Source organism: Cryptotermes secundus, unplaced genomic scaffold, assembly GCF_002891405.2.
Source record: "Cryptotermes secundus unplaced genomic scaffold, Csec_1.0 scaffold779, whole genome shotgun sequence".
Taxonomy (NCBI): Eukaryota; Metazoa; Arthropoda; class Insecta; order Blattodea; family Kalotermitidae; genus Cryptotermes; species Cryptotermes secundus.
The window spans coordinates 1,799,274-1,823,202 of NW_019737096.1; the positions used below are offsets into that span (position 1 = coordinate 1,799,274).

The following is a 23,929-nucleotide window of genomic DNA, read 5'->3' on the forward strand; positions in this document are numbered from 1 at the left end:
CAATTACATTCATAACATAAAATATGATTAATAAATCAACAGTTTCAGAGAACGAAACCAAATCTCCATTATGCGGATCATGAACTAAGCTTACAGCCTGCTAGCGGAACCTCGTGAACAGGATATAGGCATGGAATGGGCACAATAGGAACAAAACGCAGTGTTCTAAAATATTCGTCGTTGTCGTAACTAATTTCATGTGCATCATATGCTAGGACCAATTAACATTCACTGGACCTGGACGGGGCTCAATTAAGATTCACCTGTTGTTTAGCAATGTACAACAGCTTGTCCACTGCACATGCGTTGGCCTAGGGGTAAATTGGGCACACTCGGAGCAACAGAGGTACTTGTGTCTTACTGCGGTTATTGGGAATTCGTGAATGGGGAATATTTTTCGTCCCTTCTCCAAAGAGGAGGGGACAACAACCTTCTCTGTTGGCTAACTAAGCTGCATCGTCCGCATGAGTAATTTAACACGGAATCGATTGCTAAGACGGTAAACTGAATGGCAGAGGGTGAAATCGATAGAGACATGTTTAAATATTCTCGTACCTCGACATTCAACTGAAAGCACTGGAGAACATATGAAAATCCTTAAGTCAGGAGAGGCAGGGATTCTGGAGAGATTCAAATTTATAGTTATGGGTGCCCCAGGGCAATCAAAATGTTGACCCTATAAGTAACAACAAATGTGAGGTAATGAGAATGCAAATCTTTGTCTTATTTTGTGCCACTATATTCAGTGTCACTGCCCTAACTGCATGTACTCATAACATTAATACTCTGTGTTAAATGCTTGCTTTAAAAAAGCAGGTAGAGACGGATTTAAAAGGAGCGACTTCGGCGAACTTCCCGGCACCACAGATTTTATGGGGACAGTTACTTCTCTAAAGTCACTAAAATCAGTTTGTTATTTTTAATGAAGTAAGAAAAATAGCAAATCATTCTCATTATCTCAATTTGTTGTTGCTTATAGGGTCAAAATTTTGATTGCCCTGGGGCATCAATAACTATAAATTCGCCCCTGGAAACAGTGATAAAGATTTAATTTATTATTGGCTTCTATGGAGAAATTATTCTCTTTCCAGACGTTGGGAAAATTTTATAGACCATTCTCAACTTTTAAACTTCCATAAGTTCGAAGAAACGCTATGCATTATGATTTTTTCAATATAATTTCATTTGTTAAATCTTTGCAACAATTTTGTCTCATTTATGTCAACTTCAGTTGAATATACAATAAGAAGTCTGATATTTTGTATGTAATTTGCAAGGAATTTGGAAGTTCCATTTCAATGAGACCAATTGTGAGAGGCAACAAGTTCTGGAGTCACGTCACATAGGACTTTCTTTGACAATTTTAATTGTATAAAATTTCCTCCATTTCCATATAAAAATCACATGACAAAATTTTCTCTTTGAGACTTCACGTTACAAACANATTGAATATACAATAAGAAGTCTGATATTTTTATGTATTTTGCAAGGAATTTGGAAGTTCCATTTCAATGAAACCAATTGTGAGAGGCAACAAGTTCTGGAGTCACGTCACATAGGACTTTCTTTGACAATTTTAATTGTATAAAATTTCCTCCATTTCCATATAAAAATCACATGACAAAATTTTCTCTTTGAGACTTCACGTTACAAACAGGTTTCACATTTCGCTTTACCCGAACACTAAAATGTTAAACCTGATGTGCCTTTGATTTTAACATCTGTGTTTCCAGTGCCGTTGTTTGCATAGCCACGAAATTTGAAGTTAGTCTGTACAAGATTAAGAAATTTCGCAATATTTTCTCGAAGACAGACAGAGAGAAACGGGCTATAGAATGCTTCAGGCACTTGTTATGGCATTGTTGCTAAAAGTATCACTGTTATGAGGTGTCATTAAAAGTTTGTCTCTATTTCTTGACTCTCGAATATTCTTCTTTTCTCGATTCCTTAAATTATCCATCTGACAATCATCATAAATTCCTTATCATTGTTTTGTGATGTGAAATGGTTAGCTCCTCGCCTAACCTCAACCAGGGGGAACCAAGTTTACCTTGCTTCTTGGATCTACTCGGCGATAATTTATAACTTGTGTGACCTTACCAAGTGCTTACGCCCCAGCTAGTGTAGCTCTCAAGTGATTAGGTTAAGCAAAGCTTTCATATTAATTCTGTAGTATAGAGGGAGGAAGATTCATTTATACTCTGAAAGGCTATTAAGTTCTCAAGATGAACTCTAAACTCTTTAGGTATCATCTCGTCTGGTCATTGTATAGTAGCACGAGAGCTATCCCTATAGACTGGAAATTTAAATGAGCCCACTATGGTGAACGAGTTGCTCTAGATTTCAGAATGAAGATATCTCATACTACTCTGTCCAAAAATTATCCGACCTTGGGCCGGGAAAAACAGTTCTGTATCTGGGTGGTTACAATACCTAATTGCCTTCAAAGTAGGCCTCTTGTGACTCCACACACTTAGCCCAGCGGTCCTTCCATTGCTGGAAGCAATTCTGGAAGGCTTCTTTTGGAATGGCGTGCAGCTGCGCCTCGCATTCTGTATGATATCCTCGCGGCTGTCAAAACGGCAGCCTTTTGGGGTGTCTTCAATCTCGGGAACAGCCAGAAATCACAAGGAGCCATGTCAGGAGAGTAGGGAGCCTGGCAAACCTGCGGAATGCCGTGCTTGGCCAGGAAACCCTGGATCAGGTGCGATGAATGAGCTGGGGCGTTGTCATGAAGCAGCTGCCAGTTGCGTGCGTCCCACAGCTCCGGTCTCTTGCGCCGAACTGCATCACGAAGATGGCGGAGGACTTCTTGGTAGTACTCCTTATTGACAGTCTGGCCTAGTGGTGCGTACTCATGATGCACAACACCCCGGTTATCGAAAAAAAAAAACAGTCAGTATCACCTTCACATTGCTCCTAAACTGTCGTGCTCTTTTGGGCCTCGGGGATGTTGGATGCTTCCATTGTGACGCCTGGACCTTGGTTTCCGGGTCATATCCGTACATCCACGACTCGTCACCAGTGATCACAGTCTTTAGGAACTCAGGATCCCTGTTGGCGCACTCCAGCATGGCCTGCGCGACCTCAAGACGGAGTTGTTGCTGCTCCGGCGAAAGCAGCTTGGGCACAAATTTGGCCGCCTCTCTTCGCATGCCCAAATCCTCAGTTAAAATTGTGTTTGCGGAGCCTCTGCTGATGCCAAACTCATTAGCAACTTCACGGATGGCCAAGCGACGGTCCTCCATGATCAGTGTCCGCACTTTTCAATGACATCAACATTGACGCTCTCCCGGAACGCTGCTCCCTTTCGGCCGACATACGGTCATGTTTAAAGCGGTTGAAACGCTATTAAATTTGAGTGACCCCCAATGCATAGTTGCCGAAAGCCTGCTGAATTTTTCTAATTGTTTCCGCTTGGGTATCCCCAAGTTTCTGACAAAACTTAATGCAGTATCGCTGCTCCAAGCGTTCTGTGTCATCTTGAGCGAAATGAGAATGCGACGAACACGTGTTACACTACTGCGCTATCTGGCAGCCAGATGCATCCGGCAGTGTTGCGAGTCAGCAAAAAATCACGCATGCGCATGAAAATCTCTTCTATCACTACGGTCAGTTTCCCCACCCCTTTGGCCATTACTTAGAGCGGGGGAAAACAAGTCGAATACTTTTTGGACATACGGTATTTTCAATATGCTAAACATATATGTTATATACATTTGCTCCCGTTTATTAACATGGTTTAAATTCTTCCGATACAGGCAAAATTGGCTAAACTTTATCAGAGTTTTCCCAAGTCTCTGCAGATAAAAGCACCTACATATTTCCTTTTCAAAAAAGTCTACGACCCATTTCCATAATTTTCTTGTTGATTTAACCATTATGAGCCTATATTATCGCGTCATATACCCATCCCCTTTCCAGAGTCATTCGGTTGATTACAGATTTTTGTTTCCTAGTTTAAGAAATGTAGCCTCTATAAGTCTGTGATTGGCTCACAGGTGTCAGAGGTTAGAAAAAACTCCCAACTAGGGCTGTAATGACATTAAGCGGAATTCAGATAAAACATTCTGAATTCTCTTGGAGGAAATGTCTAAGGACGACTGAAGCATGGGCCACAGTTGCAAGCACGGGAGTACGATATTGTATCTTACCCTAATTTTTTATTGCTAGTGGGGTGGGACTAAGTTCCTTGAACTGCGGCCACTTCTGGCCTATTGTACTAGCCCCAGGTAATAGTGAGGGTGATTGTGGGGCAATTTGTGGAATGAGGATTGGCAGGGAAAACCGAAGCATTCGGAGAAAACCTGTCCCAGAGCCACTTTGTCCACCACAAACCTCACTTGACCAGACCCGGGATCGAACTCGGGCCACCGCTGTGGAAAGCCAGCGACTAACCGCTTGAGCTATGGCGCGGCCATGCATTTTACCCTAAGGTTTATTTATTATAGGAGTCGTTTTTATAAGGGAACACATTCCTTTACGTCATACTGGTGATTAGAAATTTATTTCGACTTTAACACGCTCGATGTTGTAGTCAGGAAGGTTTAATGATTTGTACAAGAGGGAGCAGAGGAAGTGATCTGGCTGCATTTGTGAGACGAATAGCAAGAAGCGAGACTGAACGTTACTTTAGTCTTTGGATTTGTAATCCCACACAGCTTCTTATAGGACCACATGGGAGATTGGGAGGACAGGATTAAACTGGGCCTTGGGGAATTGTGTTAGAAACTCGATAGATCTCATTGAGTATGGTATTTAACAGTAGTTAACTGCATGACTACACATTTCAAGGAGACATGAGTTAGTTATATACAGGAAGCAAAATGTATGGACTATCGACATGTTCACATTCATATTGTCACGTATTAGTGACTAGACATGGATTTCGGATTTATAATTGGATTTCTTGAACATTTATAATCTGTAAATTCAAAAACCTAGAACAGTCTCACTAATCTCCACACTCTACAAATCACATAGGACTCATCTGCCTTCCTAAATTTGTGTACTGAACTGTGAACAACATTTTTTCACTTTTCATATTTCGATCCGGAGTAACTGTAACCGGATTATCGAGGGTTTGCGGCCTCTTTTGCACTGTGGCTGCTCGTTTCCGTCAGCTTTCTCGCTTTCAATTGTCGCTTTGACTCGTATTTTTTTCATATATCTCCGCGAAGTAATTTCAATTTAGGTTCAACATTACTTATTTTTTAATTTCCCTGTACTGTTTATTGTTTGAAGATTCAGCGAATGAGAATTAGTCGGCTGCTGTACCTGAATGTTTCTCGACAAGCTAGCCTGAAGGAAAATCGGCCCGGGTTTGCCATTTGTGCGACAGTATGACAGTCTATATCCAGAAAAAATCGGAACTTCATTTAAAATCCTAATAAAATTTCAATAGCCTTTCGTGTTCCAACGGAATGCTACCAGCCGATGCATAAATTCAGACTTGTATTCAGAATTTCAACTGTGCGACTCTCTGCCGGAAGGTCCATTATGCTGACCGATGTTCTTCGTGGCTTTCCTCTCAACCAGGGCAGAGCCTTGAATCGGGATCCTTCCCACACTCTTTGAAGTTTATTATTATTAGCCATTATCCCGTCATTCCGGTCTATATGAGGTATATACCGACAGTACCGTTAAAAATAGTGTTTTTCTTTAATTCGCTTAGTGGGGGGTGGAGTCCAATTGGGTCCACTCGGCACGGCGGCCACTAATTGGCCTATTGTAGCCTGCCTCCGGGTGATTATGATGATGGAGAATTTGGTGGAATGAAGATTGGTAGGGGAAACCGAAGTACTAGTAGAAAACCAGCTCCAGCGCCAATTTGTCCACCACAAATCCCACTTGACCAGACCCGGGATCGAACCCGGGCCGCCGCGATGGGAAGCCAGCGACTAACCGCTTGAGATACGGTGCGGACTAACAGCATCGTTAAATTAACCGCAAGAAATTCCAGGACAGATCCCTAAATAAATGATATTATACAGCCTTGTGATATTTGATAGTCAAAAATCTTCATATTGTATTTGAGGTACTAACGGAGATGACTTATGAAATGTAACGCCCTGTAGTCCGGTAGATATCCATAGGAGTTTCAGAGGAATATGCTGCCTCCATCTTCAGGGTCGAAAAGTAAGTCAAGAAAACCACAAGCTGCTTTCCGCTACTTTGTAACGTTCTTCTACTTCTCTTTGACTAAGAAGATTGGGGCAGTTCATCTTCCGAAACATCAAAGGATTCTTGCCGGACTACACAGCATTACATGCCACAACAAATTACCCTTACCAATTTTGATTTGTCTCATTCTGGTCTGTCACACTATCAATTACAAAGTAGATAACTTTCAGTCCAGTATGACATACAGGTTCACAACACTTCAGTCTTTATTCGCCTTACATGTTTCGCTTCAAAAGAATCATCTTCAGAAGCCCACCACTACGAGCAGGAAACATTGTCACATAAGATGTTTCAACATTATGCACTTAGGTTATGAATAGTGCTCACTATATCACAGTTTGCCCTATGCAGCCACGTTGACGTGTAGATTTACGTGTGATGTTCCCTTTAAGCGTATTTGCTGGGTATTCGATTGGGTTTCCCACTGCACGCAATGTGACGTTCACTTTTCCCTATGTATTTAAAATTGTATTAAAAATCTTTTGTATATAAAGAATTAGTTATTATGTTAAAAATCGTGAACCAGCATTGGGTCATGTTGTTTTTCTTCCGGATGGTAGAAGATGTCAATTATTTCTCTTGGTTGTTATGTTCTTATTGTTAGTTGTATTCTACCATCCGGAAGAAAAACAACATGACCCAATGCTGGTTCACGATTTTTAACATAATAACTAATTCTTTATATACAAAAGATTTTTAATACAATTTTAAATACATAGGGAAAAGTGAACGTCACATTGCGTGCAGTGGGAAACCCAATCGAATACCCAGCAAATACGCTTAAACGGAACATCACACGTAAATCTACACGTCAACGTGGCTGCATAGGGCAAACTGTGATATAGTGAGCACTATTCATAACCTAAGTGCATAATGTTAAAACATCTTATGTGACAGTGTTTCCTGCTCGTAGTGGTGCGCCTCTGAAGATGATTCTTTTGAATCGAAACATGTAAGGCGAATAAAGACTGAAGTGTTGTAAACCTCAATGTCATACTGGACTGAAAGTTATCTACTTTGTAATCCTTACCAACCTTCATACTCGTATTTCCGTGTTATCATCAATCTAATATTTTCTGTCTGGACAGTAATCAACTGTACATAATTAATTACATGAAGAAAGTCTACACAGTCTGTCTCTGTGTACACGATTGTAATTCTGAGACTTTGTAAAGGTTACGTTGATGATTTAACAGCAGACTATGAATTATTTTGCCGGTCACGGTAGCCGAGCGGTCTAAGGCATGCACTGTCTTCACTCGCTCGGATGCCGGGATCGTGGGTTCGAATCCCATTCAAGGCATGGATGGTTGTGTGCGTTTTTCTGTGTTACAGGTAGAGGCCTTGCGACGAGCTGATCACTCGCCTAAGGAGTCCTACCGTATGTGTAAGATCTAGAAAAACCGAAGTGAACGGACTTCATGGAGGTAGGCCTGGGCCCACTGGGGCTGTAGTGCCAAGGAAAAAGAAAGAATTATTTTAAGCCGCTAGTTATGATTACTCGGACTGTGACCATCAACTACGTAAGCAAAGACGGATCCGCGTTATGCTGAATTCTGATCATAGCATTTCATTACAATAGGCTCGGTTAGACATCAGTATTAAACAGATAATAGCATATGGATCGTAAGTTCAAAAGTTAAAATACTTTTAATTTTAAAAACGTATGCCTAGCAGGAATACAGTTTCTGCCCATTTTTATGCCACTCCAGTCCCTTCACCCCTCAGGCAATAACGGAAACAATTGGTTTGGTATCAGTGCCGAGAGACTAGAATTTCACAATGTAATCTCCTTGAACTCATATTGTGAAATTTGTGTGACTCGGGGCATTTTGGTTAAATATGGATCACAACTCTACCCATCATGCGCTTTCCAATTCTGTGTTTGCCTCGAATGTTCCTTAGAGAATTAGAATTACGTGATTGAAAAATTTACACATACAATATTTTAATTTAGAAATACATGGAACAAATCCTGTTAGTGAAAGCGCTGTGATGGAAAATATTGGACATGTCTCCAGCACCGTCCGCCAGAGTGTCTATCTGTCTGTCAGCTTGCAGTCGTCACATGCGTGAAAATCAACTTTCAGTGCTACTGTTTATGCTTAATTAAATTTTACCTCTATCCACCTGGTGTGGAGGAAATTCAGCTCATATTATATTCAAGCTTGGTTTTGTCGAGAAGCGTATATACTATTAAAATGGATGAAAGTATATATGATTGAGGATTGAAGTAGTTCAGAATTTGATCGGTGGCCATGTATTATAAACAGGATGGTCATCTATCAATTTACAGGGATTTTTTGTCACTTAAATGAATAAAGAACGCTCAATGAAGAGCCAATGTCATGTATTTCTTGTTCTGTTGCATTATGGTGCCCACTGTCCGGCGAGAGATGGCAGGAAATACAAGAGAATGCGTTAAAGAAAGGCTGTGGTTTGATGTTGGTAATGGAAGAAGAGATTGTGACATGGCAGTTGGGAAACATTAACTGATAATCACCATAACATTTGTTGTTAGTATCCGCCTATTGCGCCGCTGGTAGCTTTGAGTGTCCACAATCTTTCTTATCCAATATAAAAGAGAAACACTTGCACATTATCTAATGCAGATGACGGTCTAATACAACTGATGACTCGATATTGATTAACATTGCACTTATCTCTTCAATCTCGACTTCCCTAGTACATGTTTGTGTATGTGTTAACAGATCAGTCATGTATACGGGCCAGATTTTTATGCCCTAATAATCTCTTAAATATGTATTCATTTATGCATGAAAACCTTCCAAAATATGCACGTAAATTATATATAAAAGTTTATCCTTAATATTAAAATTTGTTTTACATTATTTTAAGATCAACAGATCAACATTTAAGTTAATTTGATGTACAAATCATGCCATAAAGCAAATATTTTTTCATTATAAGTTAAAAATAACCAATCGTACTCTCATTTATTTAGCGTAGTCGGTATAGCGTCTGGCTATGGGTTTAACGACCGAGGAGTCGGAGTTCAAGTCACGGTGGGGATAAGAATTTTCACTTCTCCACATCGTCCAGACCGACTCTGGGGTCATATCCAATGGGTACCGGCAGCTTTTCCCCGGGGTTAAAGCGGCCGGGGCGTGTAACTGACAACTCACCTCCAACTAGTGCCGAGGTGAAGAAAATACGGATCTATACACCAACTTCCCCACACGCCTTCATGGCATAGTGCTTACTTAGTTAAGCACAGGGACGACTTTACGTTACCTTTTACTGAAAAGTATAATCCACAAGCAGAAAGCTTTCAATTTACATCAGTCTGGTTAGCATACTGAAACATCTGTGCACCACTGAGCTCTAAGAGATAAAACTCCATGGTTTTAGTCCGCAAGTGAACTCTATCGACCGAGCGACTGCCGCTTGTCGGCGAAGTTAGTGCCAACATTAGCGGATAGAAGGTGTCGCGTGGTCAGCGCAACGAATCCCCACGGCCGTTAATTTCGGTTTTCTAGACCGGAATTTCTATTTCCTTGAAATAGCTCCTCAGTTATCCTCAAGAAGCTGAGTGGACCCCGTTCTAGACCCACTACTTCTCAGGAAATCTGGTAGCACCGGGAATCGAACCCGGGCCTCTGGATCTGTAACCAGGAACTCTGACCACTAGAGCACAGAGGCGGTCACTCTAGGAGATATGAAAAATAAAATATTAATTTCAGATCGCCTCGGGCTAATATGATCGACTGATGTCCATCTGGGCCATGGTGTGGCCATAAAAACGTTCAGCCTCGCGAGTTACATCAATGATAAACCTCCTGATTTGTACTCTGCGGGGAAGTTTCTTCATTCTTGGCGAATGCTCATACAAACCTTCACAGAGATTACTATTATTCGCTTCCCAGTCCAACCCTTTTGTCAGTTCGTAATGTCCTCTCACTTCGCGTGCTACGGAGCTGTGGCAGAACTTTTACACGACTTACGAATCAATCTGTTACGATGTGCTAGGTTACGACTTAGGAAACAGTCTGTTACAGACTTTGCTGAGTTTTTTATAAGGAAACATACTATCGCAATTCATCTATTATATTTTATAATATTCTATTTTTAAAGCAAGGAACGATGTGACGGAAATGAGCCAGTGGATTACTTTCTCACTCTAACATGGAGCAATGTTGTAATGATTGAGGGCCTTCTTGATGCTCTTGCGAAAATAAACAGCAACTGGAAGCTCGTAAATCGCTTCTATTTTTCACTTTGAAGAATGCTGAGACGTGTATTATTTTCAAAAATTAAACAGGGTGATAATTTCTGTGTCGCTCAAGAAGCAACGGAGTTCTTTATTGATTATTACTGTGGAATGTAGACCCGTTGCTGGGCAACGACTGCAAAATAAGCAACTATATAACGGCCGTTACTAGGTAGCGGTACACAACCAAACATGTTTCCACGGCAATAATTGCACTGCAACAGAGGAACTGTGTTATCGACGCGGTCCGTGCCGAGATGATATAAGCAGGAAAAGTTAGTGGAGTCAACAATGGTCAGAGAGCGAGGAGTAGTCACAGTCAGACAAAGTCAGATACACTAGGTCTTGATTGGATTTAGTAATTTGAACGAAACGTGTATGGTTTTTACGGGCTTCACTTTACGTGGTGTGTTGACGGCCAACTGCCGTTTGATGAAGGTGGTATCGGCGAAGTTTGCCGTCCGGCCACGGGTGTGCAAGATGTCCAAGCTGGGTTGACTGATCGGATGGTCTGTTAGAGACGTGTGTTCTGATCCCTTGACTTTCCTATATGTGGCCTTCCTCTTGCGATTTGATCAGTCAGCTCAGCGTGGTTTTCTCTCCCATCTGGACTCCCGTTATCATAGCACAAGTCACAAAGCTACAGCTCCGTCAGGTTTAGATCGAGTGGGAAAATTTGTTCTTCTTGTGTTGGTACCACACGGAGTATTGCATGTCTCCAGTGATGATTTCTATCTTGACAGATCTCTGGTGCAAGGCCCTATACATGTAGAGTTCTTTAATATTTTGATGTTTTGTCTTAGCTCTCGAAGATTGTTTGTGCTGTGGTTGGCTTGTGTACTCCATCTTGGTGAGCGTACAGGTGTCCGGAGATATGGACCCTTTCTATCGAGTGGGTTAAACTGAGTAAGTTTTACCTTAACGAGTAAGGGTCCATTCTGGGAAACGTTGCATTTTGGAATATAAAGGGGACGGCGTTTTTAGATAAAAACAGGACGATGGATAATGTCCAGAAATATAATATTTGTACTAATGTACAATCGTAGGATCGTATCCCGATGAGATGGATTTTTTTCAGTTTAATTAATCTTTCCAGACGCATTGTCGCTCTGGGGTCGACCCAGCCTCTAACAGAAATGAGTACCAGGAATATTCTTGGAATATTCTTGGGGGTAAAGGGCGGCCGGCTCGTAAGGCTGACAATTTTACCGCCATCTGTGAGCCGATTGTCTAGAAAATGTGGGAACCTCAACATCTCACAATCCTATGGGGCTCCACGGCCTTCTACAGGGATAACTTTACTTTATTTACTTTTTAATGTACCATCATCACAAACTTTAAGGTCTTACTCAGGCCATTCACTTTTCTGTTAGACTTAGGGCCCCCTGAGGCTCATCGTACTTTGAATAGACGGAATATCCCCTTCGTCATTCATTTAAATATCTCGGTACAATCTTCGGTAAGAGACTGCACATAGACATGATTGAATCAAGGGTCTTCAGATCACTTATTGGAATCTATTCCCTATTCAAAAGTGAGCTTATGAGTGCCAAAAATGAAACTAAACATGCATAAAGCACTGATTAGGTCAGTAGTGACTTATACTTGTCCCGTCTGGGAATTATCGGCAGACACTTGTCTCTTAAAATTGCAGCCCCTGCAAAACAAGATTCTTCGCAACGTTAGAAGTTACCAACATGCACACCGGCCCGAAATTTGCACACGCCTTTCACACTTCCGTATGTATCTGATTCTATAAGAGGATTGTGCAGGCAACAAACAGGAGTCACACAAAGTCAAGAGAAAGAACAGGAGATTCTATAGGGTTCTGACGATGAAGTATAACACTCAGAATTACTGAGTTTTGGATTTTGTCCATCATCCGGTATTCTAGAAAACAGAAAATATGACGTTCCGGAAAATGGACCTGTTTCCGTCCTCAAGCGAGAATTGATCCAGTGACTGAGGTTAGCTCTTTCTAAGGGACCGAACTGAGTAGGTGCCTTCCCCCCTCACTTGAAGACAGAAACAGTTCCAAATTCCGAAACGTCGTGTTTTCTATTTTCTAGAATGCCGGTCGATGTAAATATTCTGAGAGAATACTCATGTTCGCAGTGTAGGACAAAGAGAAGCCGGACATAGAAAATATAAGAGGCTCAATGTGTAGTTCTCTCATAACCGAGACACGGGCTATTTTGAAATCAATAAATGACTCACGTGCTCTCCATTTCTACTGCAATGTAATTTCTCCAATATTTGAAAAATGCTGAATATCATATCATTACTTGATCCATTGCGTTAGAATTAAGATAGATGGTAACCAACATTTCGACTACGTACAGATTTCGCTTTCAGAAAATAATGTCCGATTTGATCCTGTGTGGAGCTCACAAAAATGATATTCCTCTATAATCAATATACTCACGTTCGTCCCCTGTTTGTAGGAAGATACAGAATTAAATTTTATCCAGTGCTCTGGCTGTTCTTACTTCCTGAATATAAGATGAATAAGCATGTGGATCCCAGAACGTAGTGTTTTATTTACTGCTTGAAACGGATTGTTAATATATTCTCCGAGATTCCTTCCTTTTACAGTTTGTGGATTTCTTTGGTCAGTAACCATAAGCTGTGACGTAACTGTGCAGGTAGATGGATTGCTATGAATTGCGGTGCCCGAGAAGTAACTTTATAATTCACGGAGCTGTAATCAGTGACTTGGTCGACAGTGGGTCCTAAATAGAAAGATGAATTGCTTAGTAAATGTAGAGCCTTTGTTATATATGTGTTTGTTCCGTTGTTAGTCAGGATGGTGCGGATTATAGTACCCCCTTCCCCTACCCCAATGTTGTGACTGAAAGCGGGAGGCTTGCGCACTTCTCTCGTAATATGATACGTACAAAGCCTCAGATTTATACATAAAGGCGTCAACTGTTGGATTGAGAGGAAATTAAGACGTTCATCCACTTGCATTTGTGGAATTCAACAAGAAGGAACTTGAAGAATGCCGTCTTGTGAGATGTTGCGCCGTGTAGATATTGTGTAAACCGACGTTTGGAAGGAACTTATCGCCTCCATCTTCAGGGTATAAAAATTCTGCGAGCGAGGAATCATCGTGAGCAGGTGGCTGCAGACCTGCCGGATCTCTGGGCCACAGTGTGTACCGTAAACATATCCATACTAACCTCTACCTCAACGCTGGGTCCCACCAGCACCCATCCAACAAGCAAGCTGTACTTTCCACACTGGTGCACCGGGCTAGAGCTCTATGCAATCAAGACAGCCTACATGCGGATTTTGTGTCTGCTGCGGGTTCCTCGCTCTCGGATTTTTTATACCCTGAAGATGAAGGCGATACGTCCCCCGAAACGTGGTTTACACGATATTTACAAGGCGCCAAAAATTCTTCATAGTCACGGCCGTGAAAACTTCATATCTCACAAGAAGGAACTTATTTTACTTCTGATTTGGATGATGTTCACCTCATCATATTGCTTTAGAAACTGAGACCATAGCTTAAAATGTAAACGTGTTGGCATGTGTAAGCCGTCTTTCCGCTAGTTGTAACCTCTAGAACGTGCTGTGATAACTTTGACATGTTTTGGACAGCCTTGCTTCTCTTTCCCAGTGGTGCGTTGTAAGAGTTCGCAGCCCCAGATCGTTCGCCGTGCTGGTATGGCAACGTTTCCGGCAGCACTGTGTGACGGGCACTCTTTACGGAGCGATGTAGTAGCTAACAAAACTGTCGTGTCTATTTGTATTAAAATTGTCAGTGATACAACACTTTAATCTTGGATCGAGATTCGTCACAATCAAATTCACTATACTCGCCCAGTCTTCCTCAATGGTTAGAAGGTATTTGTTCTTTTTAAGTATAGTATGTTCAGCTATGATCTCCCGAACTCTCACGGAAATGGTAGAAGTTTCTTGTTCTCTACTGTAACTGTCCAGTTTATGGGAAGGTCAATTGATGTTTGTGTATGGTTAGGGTTTTGTGAAATTCCCCACTTTCGCCTCACAATTTGGAATCTTCCCCCTGAGACAAGCAGCAAGTGGCTTGGGTCAAGCTTGAAGCCTGCTGCCCTTTCGAAATCAGTTAATTTAATGCGTAACCAGGCCGAGTTCTTTAGAAATTCTAAACTTGACAGGGGAAGTCATAAATTTAGCAGCGTCGTTTCCTGCTAACCCAAAATCTCAGTTTGACAGCCACGCAGCAGGTGGCAAAGTTCACCCCTAAACTGTACACTAGTGGATATTCGCTTTCCTAATTGGAGGAGAATGATAAGCCACCTCCCAGTCTGCCCGGTCCAGCCAATCATCGTCTGAAGGGGGGGGGGCCCTTTGCCCGAATTGTGAGTAACCAGGGCAAGTACTCACCAGTCAGAGTGTGCTTGGCAAAGAGTCTTGGAAAGTTACGTTCACCGGGGGTACAGGTGTGCTGATCCCCGTAAAGACGCCGGTGGTAACTATTAAGTGTGCGTCCCCAGAACAGTAAGCCTACGTCCACGAATTTGTGAAGGGTACCAATACGGGCTGTTTCTATCCAATTAGTGTAAATTAAATAAAGACCCCATACAGTTAATCGGTGTTGAGGTTACTTCCCTACACCTAAGCCCCACTAATCACCCAAGTCGTGGCCTGTCAACACGCCCTGAGAGGAGTCGGATTGCTCTACCGAGACTAGCAGAACCGAAGAAGGACGGTTACACTACAGTGCTTAAATTAAGCTCTCTTCTTTCTTGGATATGTATAAGTGTCTGTATGAATAAATTCTGCTGTAAGATACCTGGAGAGAAATAGTGTATACGTACAATTGATCCTAGGGAATTGAAATGCTGGATGAATACAGAAATTGCACGACAAAGAGCTTCGCCATTTCTACAAAGAAACTGTTGCTATAAGAGTCATTGAGGCAGGCCGAAATGAGAGGGGTGTGTATAAAGAGTAAGAAATAAATGAATTCGTAAAAAAATAAGGTAAGAAGCCAACTAAGAAACAGAAAATTTGGGTTGTCTAAGTGGAGAGATAATATTAAAGTTAAGCACAATAGACCACTGTAAGTCGCGGTGCAAGGGCCGAGGAGGCCTACCCCTCATACATTCATTAATATTAAAGTTGAGCTTGAATAAAAATATTATGAAAATATATACTAACTTGATTCGGCTCAGGATAGGGTCCAATTGAAAAAAAAAATTATGAAGTTCTCAATCAACTTTCCGATTCTACAACAGCGAAATTCTTGATCAGGTACAGAGCCGTGAGTTGTATATAGGGTGTTTCACTTCAAAATGCAATGAAGTTCTTGGAAAATAAAAAATATCTACCTTTCTTGAAAATATAACGGGCCAAAATAAGACTCCATTTGAGCGTAACATTCGCTGATGCATGCCCAGCATAGCAATGATATTATCTTTGTAAGGAACAGCGGTATGCTCGTAATTGAATGAAACGCCATGAGTACGAGTGGAACTCGTTTTGATCTCGTTCCTTTCATTAGCGATCAGCCACGGTCCGTATCAACAAACACGGACAACTGAAGAACTGTGCAATTCCCTTCCCCGACTTATACATCCCACGAGTTGGTCTTCTTTGATATCCGTCTTCATAAAGGGAAGCGGCGAAGCTTTGGTTTCACAAGTACGTGTGGCTGTGTGTCTCTTCTAGTAACGACTGAATGAACTTACTATCAACTGAAAAATGTCCATATTAAGCGGTCACTAGATAAAAGCTTATATGCTTTTCTGCTGTTTCCCTCACTTACTCTGCCAATTAACTATATCATTTGGGCTAACCTATGATCGCTTCCTGTAATGTCTCTTCCTTTTTACAATTCTTAGTGTCCAAAACATTCGATGTTAGATAGCATCATAATTTGTACAGTGCCGGGAAAATAAAAAGACAACGTGAGAGACAAGACAACGTAACAAATGGCACATTTAAAAAGAAACCGGTATCAAACTCCATGATATTAACCCATGCTGCTTCCAGATTCTGAGTCGGAAATCATGGTCGAGTGATGAATGTATCTGGAAGCTCCCGATTCTCTGCCCGGAATACAACTCGCCTTCCGCAGTCCCTAAAGACAAATCATGCAACGGTAGTTTAAAATGAAAGACAACAGCTTCCTGACACATTCTTTCCTATTTGTTATTTGCTATAATCCTTCCAGTCGACTCTGTATAATCTGTAAATTGATAGAGCGTCGCTCCAACATCCTGACTTACATCAGCATTAATAGGGCGGCTGTAAAAATTGTATAATGTGGTCAATATAAGTTTTAATTTCTCCTGGACTTTGTTATTTAATATGCTTCTCCCTCGAAATATATATATATGTTTTTAAGGATTCTTTGACGAAAAGAAAATGGAAGCATAGTAAACTTGTGAAGTCATTATTCTTAGAGGCAATAGCTTTGAACGCGGGATACTTGAAGAGAATTTAGAGTGTCAAAATATCATTAAGTATTCATAGAATTCCACCGTGCTTTGCTTTCTCCATATGTTTCGTGAGATATCAAGGGACAGAGGAAAATTCCCCTTCTGTCGGCATCACAGCCACATATTCCAGAACTACTGCGAACAACATGAACGTCGTCTAGGTAATTTTCTTGTTGACCTACAGTTTAATGCCCCGATGTTCCTCTTGCCCACCCTCAACTATTAGACGTGTTTACACATATCGCCGGTAATGGATCCTGTCTACGGCCGCAAACATCTTGTCAGATCACTGGAGTCAGCCTCAATATTGATTGGGTTCTCCATTTTGAGCTAGAAAATATTCACTGGCCAGAAACTTGGCGGTAGACTCCTTGAAATAGCTGATTAAATAATTTATTTATTTTATGGGCTTTTTCATCCCTGTATAGCCTCTATCAAGGTCGCTTCTCCCGTCTATCTATCTATCTATCTATCTATCTATCTATCTATCTATCTATCTATCTATCTATCTAGGGCTCTACAGTCCTCTGTTGGACCTTGGCGGGTTTTCAGTTTCTTGATCTTTTTACGCAGTCGGTAGGATTCCTTGGACGGGGGATCAGCCCGTCGCAAGGCCTCTACCTGCACACAAGACAGCATAAACACAGAATAAACACAAACAGATATCCATGAATGATGAAGGATTCGAACCACGATCCCAGTGTTTGAGCGGGCGAAGACAGTTCATGCCTTAGACCGCGCGGCCACTACCATCAGCTCCCGCCTGTCTCTACTAAACAATAAATTAAGAACCGCGAGACGGATCTTTGTTAAATGTATTATTTTGGAATTTTGTTAATTTTTGTCGATTACATGCAAATTTTAGTTTCAATTGAAGAAAAATAATTGGAAATACAGACGAAGACTTACGTACATTTCTGCACCCATTTTTAGCGCAACGTAATAAACATTTATCGGGGCAAAAAGAGTTTGGAAATAGGCTTGTAGAGGTAATTAACAAACGTTTGATGTGGAGTACAATTTTCCGTGAGTCTTAACCGTCTGCGGGAGAATTGAATAAATAGGGCCAACTTCCCACAATTTTTCTTATCATGGATATACTCGTATTTCCGATCCTGTATATTCAAAATTCTGTTGTCTTCCGAACACAGATGGAAATTTCTAACGTCTTTTATTCTCGACAATAATTACTCAACCGTGTATTTTACAGCTTTTCGACTACAATTAACATGATTAGAATATCCGATTTAGTCAGAAGCAGCTAATTTAGTAGTTTTTATGTTGTAGAATAACCTAACTACGTGCCTGTAGTCGACAAGCGAACTATACCGACAGAGCGACCGCCTCTTGTCGGCGAAGTTAGTGCCAACTTTTGCAGATAGATGGTGTCACCTGGTCAGCTCAACGGTTCCCCACTGCCGTAAACCTCGGTTTTCTAGACCGGAGCCGCTACTTCCTTGATATAGCTCCTCAATTATCCTTAGGAGGCTAAGTAGGCCCCGTTCCAGACCCACTATTTCTCAGAAAATCTGGTAGCACCGGAAATCGTACCCGGACCTCTGGATCTGTATCCAGGAACTCTGACCACTAGACCACAGAGGCGCTGTGACAAATTTGCTGTGGAGTCTAACTAAACGAAATTCCTTCCCAAATGAATATGTAGGAGTAGATCTACCTGCAGCCACCCATCACCCTAGTTCCTGGCTCGCGGATTTTTGTACCCTGAAAATGGAGGCGATACGTTTCTCCGAAACGTAGGTTTACACAATATCTATATGGTTCCACATCCCAGAAGATGGTATTCTTCATAGTCACCGCCGTGAAACCCTCGAAAAAAAACTCCGTAGTTTTGGTCCGCAAGCGAAGTATACCGACCAAGTGACCGCCGTTTGTCGGCATAGTTAGGGCCGCCTCTGTGGTCTAGTTGTCAGATTTCCTGGTTACAGATCCAGAGGTCCGGGTTCGATTTCCGGCGCTACCAGATTTTTTCTGAGAAGTAGTAGGTCTGGAACGGGGTGCACTCAGCCTCGTGATGGTAATTGAAGAGCTACTTCAAGGAAATAGCGGCTCCGGTCTAGAAATCCGAAATTAACGGCCGTGGGGAGTCATTGTGCTGACCACGCAACACTCTTTATCCGCTAAATTTGGCGTGAAAACCTCAAATCTTAAACAAATATAAAAAGTTTTCTCATAGTTCTGTAATTTAGTGTTCTCCTCATTCAAATGCAGGGAACTATCCGCGGATAGTAGTAGTATGCTCAGCAATTCACCACAGTTCTTGCAAATATTGATTTCTGGTTGGTCTACCACTCATTTTTCAACACTCAGCTGAACCCTGAAGAACACAACCTTGACTGAGACAACTAACTTTATTATGCATGAGCAATCCTTTGTATCGGATTCATCTCATTCCGTAGAGAAGGAAATTGTCATTGCTTTAAAGCAAGCGCAACAATATAATTGACTACTTTCATTACGGTTTTCATTAGACCCTCGAATCCTTTTATACCGGCCATTACACACAAAACCTCCTCTTGTAAAATACAAAGGAAGCCTAACAGTGGATATTCGAATTGCTTTGTAAGCAAAGTTACAAAGCTTGCTTCCCTGCAAATGATATTGGGCGAAACGTCAGTGGACAGAGGCGTTCTTTCCGTAAAGTTGACTTGTGCATTGGAGAGTTCACTTACAGCTGCCCTACACATATCTGTCCCTGTGGCAGTTCCACATGAAGTTACCGAGTAATTGATTCTTCACTGATCTCTTCACAAATAGAATGTCAAGCAACGATAGGCAGTCAAGCTGACAGTGTAACATCGGGGCTGTCGTCGAGGCGCATAGAAAATAAATAAAGTAAACTGATATATTTTTTTAACCAATCTCTCACGTTCCGGTCTAGAAAACCGAGATTAACAGCCGTGGGGATCCGTTGCACAGACCACGTGACACCCTCTATCCGCTAAAGTTGGCACTTACTTCGTCGACAAGCGGCAGTCGCTCGGTCTGTATAGTTTGCTTGCGGATTAAAGGCCACGGAGTTATAGTTATCTCTCACGTTAGATCTCGTTCTTAAGATTTTCTCTGTTACTGTATTTCTACATACAGACAAATACTCTACACGTTAAAGGATTTTCTTCCAGTTTGGAGAACCTCCAAAAAAGGAACGCAACACATTCAGACCACCGACATTTTAATATATTTCACTCACAAAATGGATCCCCATATTGATCAATATCTTCGACACCTCAAAACTAGCAACAACTAATTTTTATTACCAAGAAACATTCCCACATTCCATACGACTGAAGCTTTTTACTTCGCGAGAAGTACGAGTATGTTCTTTTCGTTCTTCGCTCTTTTCGTGAAATCGTTTATCTTTGTTTCATAACGTTTCAGAGATGAAGTTCTGAATGCTACTGTTCCAGAACATAAGACTCGTAACACTTATGTCTTAATCATGCCGCATTTCTCAGTCCACCATTTTTAAGCTTCTGTTGCTATTCCTGTGGAGCCGGGTTAGCGTAGTCGGTATTGCGACTGGCTACGAGCTGGACGATTGAGGGGTCGGAGTTCGAGTCCCGGTAGGATCAAGAATTCTCTCTTCCACGTTGTCCAGACCGGCTCTGGGGTCCAACCAACCTCCCATCCAATGGGTAACGCAGGCATTTTCCACGGGGGTAAAGCGGCAGGGGCGTGAAGCTGACCATTCGCTTCCAGCTAGTGCCGAGGTCAAGAAAATGTGGATCTATATATCCACTGCCACACACGTCTTAATGGCGTAATGCTTAATGAGTTGAGCACAGGGATAATTTTTTTTGTAGGTACTTCCTTCACTAGAACGTTTTTGTGCCGCGGCAGATAAACACGACATTGTTGTAAAGTCAGTGTTTAACATAATATAATTATTTAAAAAAAAAATCACAGTAAATTATCTATGAAGGAAGTATAAACAGCAAATATGGATAGAATAGGCAAAAACAACAAAAAAGAATGAAGATGCAAGCAACAGATAAACGTTGCCAATTGTTACATTCATAACCAGATGCAGAACAGCGTGGCAGAAAACAAGATAGTCTCTTTCGCTGAGCTGTCTTGAGAAGGCTTGTGAGCATTGCGTCTCTGGGAACAAAGGGTGAGTTGGCTGAACCTTGCATATTGTTTAAACGAAGGATCGATTTGTTTCATTTATGCACGAGTTATGGCGGCTCATCAAATAAACTTACATGCCAAAGAGATTCGTCTCGCATGCCACTCCTGGCACCCGTCCCATAGGTTCGCTTTCACTGTGCTAGATATTCGTCTTCTGCGCAACGCAAATGTTCATTAAAGTGATAACCAAAAATATTGTTGAGCAATAGGCTGGACCGGTTCTGTCCAATTCACTCCCTAATCGCCTATTTCTCTAAGATCTTAATATCACAGAGGCCCCAGTTTATTTCTATCTATCTATCTATCTATCTATCTATCTACAGCCCTTTGTAGGGTCTTAGACGCTTTTTCAGTTTCTTAATCCTAAACACAGTCGGTAGGACTCCTTGGACGGGGAATAAGCCCGTCGTAAGCCCGCTACCTACACACAGAACACAAGCATAGATTAATCGCACACAGACATCCATGCCTCAAGTGAGTTTTGAACCCATGATCTCAGTGTCCGAGCGGGAGAAGGCAGGTAATGCCTTAGATCGTGAGGCCACTGTGATCGGTTAGTCAACGTCACGGTAATCAAAAGTCTCCTCCATCCACAGCAGCCGAGGTACTGTTGGGACGCTCTGCAACAAGGCAGCATACAGTAGCATGCCAGTCAAGTCATTGTTCCGGTGGTCTCTCCTTCTCCTATTTACCCAACTACCCTAGTGCAACAAGGAACTAAGTATGTGACGGTGGAATGCCGAGGGGCCAAGCGACTGATAAGAGGAATAAGGGACAAATAAATCTGTTTCAGACCTGAACGTATAGTGTAAGCATTGTTACGCGACAATGTCATCCTCCCTTACAAGAACAGATCTTCCAAGGAGATTTTTCGATATATTTTAATATGTTTATTGTTTACAAATTAAGTAAACCGCAGGAACCAAAAATTTTAATTAAGACTTTATGTTCTTTATGGTATCGCGAATATCACAGGCTTTCCTGGGAGTAAAGCGGCCGGGAAGTAAAGCCAACCACACACCTCCATCTACTATTCTTGTTAAGAAAATGTGGATTTATATATCAACTCCACCATATGCCTACATGGCGTGGTGCTTAATTGGTATAGCACATGGACAACTTTACCTTTTATGGTATCACAGGCCTATATCCAGAAATAAATACGACTCATTGCTCATTCCTGCAGGGCCTACAGTAACGGCAGGTTCCATAGCAAAATGTAGGACATGGACCCTTATTGCAGGCAGCAGTCTGACGGTCGCCATTTCGAAACAGGTTATCTACACTGCAAGAAAATGAATGAAACTAAAAAGTTTAGAACAAAATTTGCTCATCTCCTTTCCATGAAGTATTTCTTGTTCTTCATGTATATATTATTCCCCTTCATTTATCATCCATGTCATGCCTAGAGTTCATGTTAAGATACTTCCGTTTTGTGCAGCATTTAAAGCTGATGTACTCAAACTAAGCCAAATATAAGACTGTCCGTTATGTCACTCTAACACTGACATGTAAAGGCGTGTATCATTGCTTGCTACTCTTATGAAAAGAACATTTCTATAATGAAAAATGTCTTGCAGTGGACGGAGGGTATTTGTTTAAAGAATAAGTGAAAGTAAATATAACGTTTTTGTAAGTATAAATTGCCATCCAACCCCCACACACCCCTAGCTCGAACTACAACGGTGCCTCAGGGGTTTGCAGAAATGCTACAGAGAACTTTATTTAGAAACAAACCGTGGTCAGGTTAAATGGAAGGGTTAGTTTCACGTTCCTTGTCACTGCTGGGGAAACAGATGAGAGCGCAGCAGAAGTTGAACATCGCTTCGCACTGGCTGCATGTAATTAACTTCAGCTCATACAGTACCAATACAGGGGTGTTCTTTGTCTTTACGCTGCTGCTTTATTGCTTCAAATTCCAAAAATTTAAATCTCCCCTTCGCATTCTTCATTCTAACTAACACGGAAGAGCAAAAGTATAGTCGGTTTTCTGTACAAGCTCTCCTTGTACTTGTGATTTCCCTCCAAGTATTCTTAGAAATAGCGTGAAATTGGATCGCTTGGGGCACCAAATGGCTTAAAAACTACCTAACCTCAGTAAAGAATAAGTTTACCATTGGTAGTTGTAGTGGTATTGTTGATAACAATGGCAGCAGAAGTCGTAGCAGCAGCGGAATTAGTAGTAGTAGTAGTAGTATAGTAGTAGTAGTAGTAGTAGTAGTAGTAGTAGTAGTAGTAGTAGTAGTAGTAGTAGTAGTAGTAGTAGTAGTAGTAGTAGTAGTAGTAGTAAAGAAATTACAGAAACAGCTTAAGTAGTAATATGTTATTACTGTTTAAGGAGCTTGAATCTCCGTATACAAGGCTAGCAATACTTTACTACTTTTGTTCTTCAGCACAACCGTCCAAAAGAAACTGGGATAAATGAATGCAGATGATAGTGTATTTGAAGACGGAAAACAAAACACACTCTCCTTAACGCCTAGCAACAGAAAAAAAATGACTTATGGGAAGAAGTAATAAAATCCATCCCTTTAACTGTAATTCGAGTTCTGGTACGACAAGTAGAAAGAAAATATTAATACAGGGTGATTCACGAAGTTTTACCCCCACTTAAGGAGGGCATTCCTGAGGTAATTTGGAACAAAAAATGTTAATATACTAATGGTATCCAACTCATAATTAAAGAGATACAGTAATTTGAAAACTGGCGAAAAATCCTTTCTTCTTCGAATTTCAGTCAAAACAAATTAGAAATACAATAAAAACACTTTTTAAATCGTTAATGTTTTAGGAAAGAAGCATTTGAAAACCATTTTTTTTCAATTTCTTAATTCTGCATTGTGCAACATTTTCCGTCGATTTTATGTTACAAAATTACATTATTTTTAGCATCCCATTCTGTAAACATACCAATGGTTGCATATTACACCCT

At 41.3% G+C, this 23,929-nt stretch overlaps 1 protein-coding gene across 1 annotated transcript in view; it reads left to right on the forward strand.

Annotated features, from left to right (window-relative positions):
• Positions 1–23,929, forward strand: part of LOC111870198 — a 196,856-nt gene that overhangs the window by 153,779 nt on the left and 19,148 nt on the right. The gene's annotated exons all lie outside the window — the stretch shown is intronic.